Here is an 8,492-nt window from a genome sequence, read left to right on the forward strand (position 1 = left end):
CTAAACCTTGAGGAAAGGCTTCCCAGAAGAGCTGAAGCTGTTATAGCTGCAAAGGGTGGAGCAACTCCATATTAAACTCTACGGATCAGGAATGGGATGTCATTAAAGTTCATGTGCATGTAAAAACTTCTGGCAAGAGAGTGTATATAGAGAATAGCAGAGGGCCTAACACAGAGCCTTGGGGCACTCCCTTATTTACTGACATTATCTTAGATATTCTCCTTTTATATAGTCAAGATGATAACGTTCTGATAGACACTATCTAACCCAGCCTAATGCCTGTCCCTGAATACCAGTGCAATTCTGTAATCGATCTAAGAGTATTTTATGATCTATCTTGTAGAACTGTCACGACACACACAAGAGGAGACAGATCCAAGTGCAGTATGTTTTAATTAGGAAATTCCAAGAGAGTAAACAATCCAGGCATGAGTCGATATCCATTAAATCAGTCCAACAATAAACACAGATCTCACGGGCAAGGGAACAAGAACACAGAAGTGTCGTACATTTTACAAGGACTCGACAACACACACTGAAACGGACAGGACTATATACACAATCATAATTAAGGTGATAGAACGCAGCTGAGACTGTGATGGGAATCAGGTGTAGCGAACAGGATTATGGGAACTGAAGTTCATATGTGATGACACCGTGAGGGAAGGAGGACATCTCGTGGAAACCCGGGGAAAAGCAACCAGACACTGTGACAAGAACGCAGTACTAAGATCCAGTAAGACTAGTATAGGTATGAAGCGGCTTCACAAACATTCTTGATTGACAAACTTTTCATCTTGTGTTCTTTCCCAGAATCCTCTGCTCCTCCAGTGTAGAGCGTGGACGGACCGCGCGTCGGGTATTTTAATTTCATTTGTCAGAAGTGTGTATTTCAGCCGTTTGCTGTTATTCTTCATTGTTCTCTGAGGTTTTTGTCTTAAAGTTCATTGACTCTCTTGAGACTGCACTGGTGTTCAGAGCTTCAGGCGTGATGCTCGCCGTATCCATGGTTACACACACACAGACACTCAGGAAATCCCTGGTTATGTATCCAGGTGTGATAAACCTAGAATCATCTGTGTGTTCAGGTTCAGTTCTCTGTGAGTGTGTGACAGTGACCGGTGTGTGTGTGACAGTGACCGGTGTGTGTGTTCAGGTTCAGGTCTCTGGAGGACTGGTCACTGATGACGTTCTCTGCGTGGTTCTTCCGGGATCTTCCGGTCCACGAGCCTGAGCTTCTCCACTCGCCGCCCACCGCTCGTGAGGGAAACCTCCATGTTATCAGTTAAAGATAGCAGATCTGTGATGATGAATACAGCAGAAGAGACACACACACACACACACACACACACACACACACACACACGACAGACGGAGGAGGGCGAGAAACCTGGAGAATACACCGGACAAACCATTTAAGGCGGAAGAGCACATGCTTCAGAAACCACTCATGGATCATACGCGTGTGTGTGTGTGTGTGTGTGTGTGTGAGAGAGTGTGTGTGGGCATGTTTAGCTATACTTGTGACCAAATGTCCCCACAAGGATAGTAGAACTGGAGATTCCCTACTTTGTGAGACTTTTTGCTGATCCTCACAAGGACAATTGATGAATAAACATAATAAAATGTGTTTTTTGAAAATGTAAAAACACAGAAAGTTGTGTGTGATGGGTAGGTTTAGCAGGGTTCTCAAGTTTTATCAAAAGCTTGGAGTGAGATCACATGCGGTTAGGGGAGGAGCCCTAATGGAGGCCCGCCCCCGCCTGTCCCCGCCCCCCAATTTTACCCATTGTTCATAATTAACCAGCACAAATTGAAATTATAACAATTGGTAAATCTGATAAATGACAGAGCAATTCATCACATCAAATATACTATTTAATGTTATATTTCAAATTACAAATATACAAAAATATAACAAATTGCCCCTCGTGAGAATTTTTTTTGCATTTTAATGTTAAATCCATCAATCTGGTGCACTTTGAGAGTTCAAAATTAAAAGCTCCAAACTATATTCAGTGTGCAAATTAAACAAAGAAAAATGTAAACCTCTTTTAGTTACAGTGTCTATTTACATTACACCTATTACATAATAATAGTTATAATATTAATCCTATGACCGTAATAGCCATATTTTGTAAAAACAAATGCACTAAAAAATAAAGGAATACCTATTTCTATACTTGAAAGAGATAAGCACATGATCTTTTATTTTGACGCAAACTGCATCAAGCTTTTATTTTGGCGGAAAACATGGTTTACAAACGCCTCTCATTAAATTTCTAGTGAATTGCGGTAATCGTCAAATATGCAGATATGGAAATAATCTGTAACTGGGTTATGGGTTCCTACACTCATGACATGGCCTAAGTGTTTTGAAAGTAGTTATGCTTACCGCGGATTACTCATCTCTCTCCTGATCCTCCTCACTATCATCATCATCACAGGAGCTGATGAAGGGCAGAAAACATACTGTATATTTTGACACAGTTTACAGTGTCTGCTTTAAGGGCCAGTTTCTATTGTTTCACGCTATTTCTCTGCACATTCCTTGCGTTTCTTCTCCATCTCGCTGAATATTTTGACATAAACACTGACACTGCTGCACGCTCGCTCACTCGTTTAAAGTTGTGATTGGGCCAGCCCAGTGTCAATCAAGAAAAGAACCAATGGGCCGCTGATCTACATGTTTCATGGGCTGGTCTGTCAGAAAAAAAAAAAACTACTTTTTTTGACCAATGCATTACACCAGCACAAACCCAGCGCGTTCGCGCGATGTTGTTGGTTACCTAGTAACGAACGTACGGTGCGTGTGCGTGCGCCTCGTACACAACGTTATAAAGCTTGCAGGACAACTTGGTTGGCATTGCCTTTTCAGCGTGAGAAATACATGGTGTGGCGTGTGAGCGTGTGAACTGGTTGAATTGCGTGTGTCTCACGGCAAATGCGTGAGACTTGAGAACCCTGGGTTTAGGGGTCGGGTTAGCGGGGGTGTGTGTGTGTGTGTGTGTGTGTGTGTGTGTGTGTGTGTGAGTGTGTGTTCATCATGTAACTGGTGTGATGTTGAAGTTCAGCCACAGAAGTGTTTTAGAGTCGATATGAAATGCTTCACGCCTCACTAACACTGATCTGATATTGAACATCAACATTATCATGGTTTTACATGTATTATTATTGCACAGCTCTTTATGTAAAGTTGTATATATAAGTATGGCAGCTTTATACACATTCACACAGTCATGTAAAGTAATTTATAATCTATATAGTAAATATCAACTATGTGATTGTTTGCTATATACTGTAAATGAAGCTCTAGCATAAGTTCTGCCGGGAAGACTTAATTGTTACGTCACTTATTACCTTCTCATCTATCCAATCATATCCCTATACTTGTGGTATAAAAGATCGGTACTTACACACGTCTGAGTTCGCAGATGCTGACGCTTCAATTCACCTCCATCCACCCCACCACCACCACCACCACCACCACCACCACCAGGATGGTCTCTTCCCATACCTCACAGGGGGTCGCTGTGTCCATGCCTTCGTCTTCAGGCAGGATATGCAGATCCGGACCCTCGGATTGCGAGCTACGGACGGGGCCTACGCCAAAGAACTTGATTGCTTGTTGGGCTGTTAATAAATGTTAATTGTTACAATATTTATTCTCCCGAGTCTTTCTGGTAGAACTACATTATCACACAGCTCTCTGTCAGTTATGAAAATATAAAAATACTGTAAACATAAACATCATTTTCAGGGAAGCTGCTTTGAAACAATGTGCATTGTGAAGTATGCTTAACTTGACTCAATGTTTAATTATAAAAATGTTGATTTTCTCTATAAGAACAACAACTGCTACAATAGAATATGCCAATATCTCTCTTATGATTAATAAACGTTTATATTCCCTTCTGTCAGATGAGTTCAGCACAAACACTGTTGCCATGGAAACAACGGTCTTCAGTGTGTGTGTGTGTGTGTGTGTGTTATCAGTCTTCAGTGTGGTAAAGCATGTGTGTGTTGCACTGAAGCCGAGAGTCAGCAGTTTGTGTGTTACTTGCACTTTTATTGGGTCTCCAGCCGCTGATGGAACATGTGCGCTGTGCATTAGACACGTGTGTGTGTGTGTGTGTGTGTGTGTGTGTGTGTGTGTGATCATGATGTTTGTGTTGTCTGGGTCGAAGGTCTGTGGAAGTCCTGGTCTCCATGGAGACCATTGTTAGTGAAGTTTCCGTGTCCATGGCGACGAGAAGTGATTTGGAGTGTCTGTGTGAAAGGTGATTATGAAAGCAGAACAGGAAATGATGTCGCCAGAAGGTTAAACAGGTGCAGAGGACTGAGGCCCTGGAGAACACACACACACTCCTAACACAGCAGCCACGCTCTGGAGGACGGGTCAGTGGATGTCAACACTCGTGAGACACTAGAGAGAGTCGTTAAACAGGAGCTCATAAACGCACTGATGAAGTCTGTGTTCACTTGAAGGAAAGTTCAGTTGATCATCTCTCCACTGGCACCAGACATTTAGTTCTTTGTTTAGGGGTAAAAACAAGTTTGACAAACGTTTGCAGCGATATATACTGTTAACGAACATCTTGACTCCGCCCACATCTAGATGAATATGTAAATATGTGCTGCTTTTTCCTCTCAATAACAGAATAAATGTTTCCTCGTACAGCACTTCATACAGTAGATCGCTTCAGAACAGCGGCTTTGAGAAATGACCCGGAGAAGATTTACTCCTAAGAGGCGGAGCCTCAGAGCTACACCCACCTATTGCATCATCACCGTTGACCAATGGGAGTTCAGAGGTGTTTACCAACCAGAGCGAATTCTTCCATAAAGTTCGCTTTGACAAGCCGTTTTAAACTCATGTCCTCCATTATGGAATTAATTTTGAGAGATAGTTAGCAAAACATGCAGTGTATTGCAAAACGAAGTAAAAAAATTTGCCTCCGATTTATTCTTTTTCAGTTTCAAAGATATTTTATTCAGTTTCAATTTATATTTTCATAAGTTTCTTGAAAAGTTAAATTTATTATTATTGGCCCAAAAGTAATTCCATACTCCATCTGATCTGGATCTGGCTGACCTAGTTTATGCAGCCTAACAATCATTTAGCTGATTTGAATAATAGGAATGTATAATGTGTTGTGTTAAAGAGGTGTGTTTTTAGTGTAGACTTAAACTGACAGTGTGTGTGAGGTGTGTGTGAGGTGTGTTTTTAGTGTAGACTTGTGTCTGCTTCTCGAACACTGCTAGTAAGACACTGAACATCCACGGCTCTGTATCAGCGAGGCTTCTGCACAGTCAGACCACGGCTCTTCGAGTGTGTGTGTGCTGAATGAAGCTGTTATGTGACGCTGCCAGAATCTCAGTTGGGCGCTAACGGACCACCGCCGAGCGCTCACGTCACGGCTGGAATTAGCATCATGTTTTCCTTAAGAAGCCTGTATTAATAACCATCATCAGAAGCCAGTGAGCTGTTTTACATGTGTGGGGTTTAATGACACAGATGTGCTGTTGTCACACTGTTTTCTAGAACACAGATGTTTATTATCTTCCTCTGACCGGAAGAGAAACTTCCAGATGAGTTCAGGAAGGGAATAACATGATTACAAAGCCCACCGGAGTCACGCCGGTACAGGAGATCCGTGATGTGATTGTGTTCTCGAATATCAACACCACGACCTGTGAGAAAGAGGCTCATCATCTCGCTCGCGCACACAAAGACAGCTAATGCTGCGCTAATGCTGCGCTAATGCTGCGCTAATGTGAGCCGTGACGCCTTACTCTTGGTCATTTCAGATAATTGCCTTCAGATGTGCAGAGAGAGAGAGAGTGTGTGTGTGTGTGTGTGTGTGTGTGTGTGTGTGTGTGTGTGTGTGTGTGTGTGTGTGTGTGTGTGTGTGTGTGTGTGTGTGTGTGTGTGTGAGAGAGAGAGAGAGAGAGAGAGCGTGACCTCGGCCCTGAACGGACACTTCAAGACACTAACACAACGATGTGCAGAAACGACTGAAGATCATAGCGCTTACCTTCTCAGTGTGTGTGTGAGTGAGTGAGTGAGTGAGTGAGTGAGTGAGTGAGTGTGTGTGTGTGTGTGTGTGTGTGTGTGTGTGTGTGTGTGTGTGTGTGTGTGTGTGTGTGTGTGTGTGTGTGTGTGTGTGTGTGTGTGTGTGTGTGTGTGTGTGTGTCTGCGTCGGCCGAGTGCTAATTTAATCTCAGTTGTCATGGATTCATGACAGATATTGTTTATAAGGTCTTTCCATCATCACACAGTCTGTTGAGATTCACAGACATCAGTGGAACGTGTGATTCCAGTAAACACTCGTTTGAGCTTCATTAGCCTTATGGGGGGGATAACCATTTTTAGTTCCCTAAAGAACCTTTAGTGGTTCCATACATGTCAAAGGTTCTTCATAGAGCCATCCCAGACAGCAGCCTAGTGTCGGCCCAGATCCGGCACACACGGATTCCACACGGCCCAGATGTGGACCGGATCTGGGCCGACACTGTTGCTGTCTGGGATCGATTCCCATAAAGAACCTTTATTTTTAAGAGTGTGTGTGCTCCTGGCAATCCCAGAATGCAGTGTGTGGAGCTCACTGAAGAGAGATGTTGATTGTGAATGTAATCAGTGTGTGTCCTGAGGAAGGATCCGGATCCGGGTCAAGCGTCGTCTGGAGTGTGTGTTCTGCTGATCTGACCTGGTTTATCTCTGAACACACACACACACACACACACACACACACACACACTCTCCGTCTGATCGGGACTCTCTCAGACTGTTGTTGGTAAAAAATAGTCAAAGTGTGAAGAAAAGAAACTCTTGCAGTGTAATTAATAAAGCAGTGCTGGAGAGTGTGTGAATGACGCACGGCGGATCAGGAATAACTGTGTGTTCCTCGAGCTGTGAAGGTTTGGCTCTCGCATGCGGCTTCACATTCAGACAGAATCATCTGCTCTTTATGACTCGCTCAACGGCTTCTTTATGCAGATTCTCACGATACACTGCAAAATATATGAAGTCTTGTTTTGGGTTTTTTATGTATCAGAAGTGAGTTTGTGCTTAAAACAGGATTAAATCTGACAATGGGGTCAGAAAAGTCATCTAAAAATATATTTTTTTATTCACCTAAAATTTATTTTAAGAGTGGAAATTATTATTTTTTATAGTATAAATTGAGGTTTGAAGGTTCAAACTAAAATATCACTATGCTTCATCCGTTGGGGAGCGTGTGCTAATGCATTGTGGGATTTGCTTGTGAATGAAGAACCACTGCAGTCTGAGCGTCATTTCACTGATCCATCATCTGTTCTGCAGCGGGAGGTGAAGTGCAACACCGCTGACACACACTGAGTGTGTGTGTGTGTGTGTGTGTGTGGTCAGGGTAGTAAATCAGGAGCGGAAATTGGAGGACATTTTTAGTAAGATCTGTTTTTGAGTTTACGGGTTATTTTTGTGTCTTCTGAGTCACTGCAGGATGTGTTTGTAGTTCTTATGATAATGGAAAGTGAGAGAGTGTGTGTGTGTGTGTGTGTGTGTGTGTGTGTGTGTGTGTGTGTGTGTGTGTGTGTGTGTGTGTGTGTGTGTGTGTGTGTGTGTGTGTGTGTGTGTGTGTGTGCGTGTGCGTGTGTGTGTGTGTGTAGCAGGTTTTGGCTAAATTCAGAATCTAAGAACCATCTCATTTCAGTTCATAATTGTTAATATAATAACTAAGAATATAATTTAAAAGAAACAAGTAAAAACAAGTAATAAAATATGTAAATAAATTAATTAATTAATACAAATAATTAATTAATAGAATAAGTCACTCAGTCAGTTTGGTGATGGACTGGTGAATATCTGTGGTTGTTCAGTGTGTTTGTATCGACACACAGCAAAACACTGAGACGTTTGTTCAGATATCTTCCTTTGAAGAAGAAAGAAGGTCATACAGTGCGAGTGACATAACAGAGCGAGTAAAGGATGACAGAATGATATATGACTGAACCCTTTCAGACCGACTCGAGGAATCGTTCAGTTCATGTGCATCTCTGTTCCGAAGAGCAACGAGAGTGAAATGTGAATATGGAGAGTGTTTTGAGCATCAACACTGAAGACCACTTCTGCTAAAACAAAATATGCAAATAAATCCTAACAAACTCCACAGACACAGCACTTACACATCTGTACAAACACCTCGTAAGTGATTTAATTCAGAAAATCAACATACGGCAGAGAAAAACAACTCCGGTTTGCACACGCTGATCAAAATGTTCAGGATGAAATGATCTATTTTGGTCATATTTATTAGGTGCTCGTTCCTCGGCTCTGTCGGGTAAACATTCTGATTACATTTGACTTCCATTATAAGACGCTTTGTTGTGTTTCCCGTTTTCTGAGAATCATCCCGGAAAGTGTGTTTTGCTCAGAGGCTCCTTGTCTTTACTCATTCTCTAAAGTTTGGTATTATGAGCATCATATCTGTGTGTGATTCTGCTGTAGG

This window comes from Leuciscus leuciscus (genome assembly GCF_965113295.1).
Source record: "Leuciscus leuciscus genome assembly, chromosome: 12".
In the NCBI taxonomy this organism is placed as follows: domain Eukaryota; kingdom Metazoa; phylum Chordata; class Actinopteri; order Cypriniformes; family Leuciscidae; genus Leuciscus; species Leuciscus leuciscus.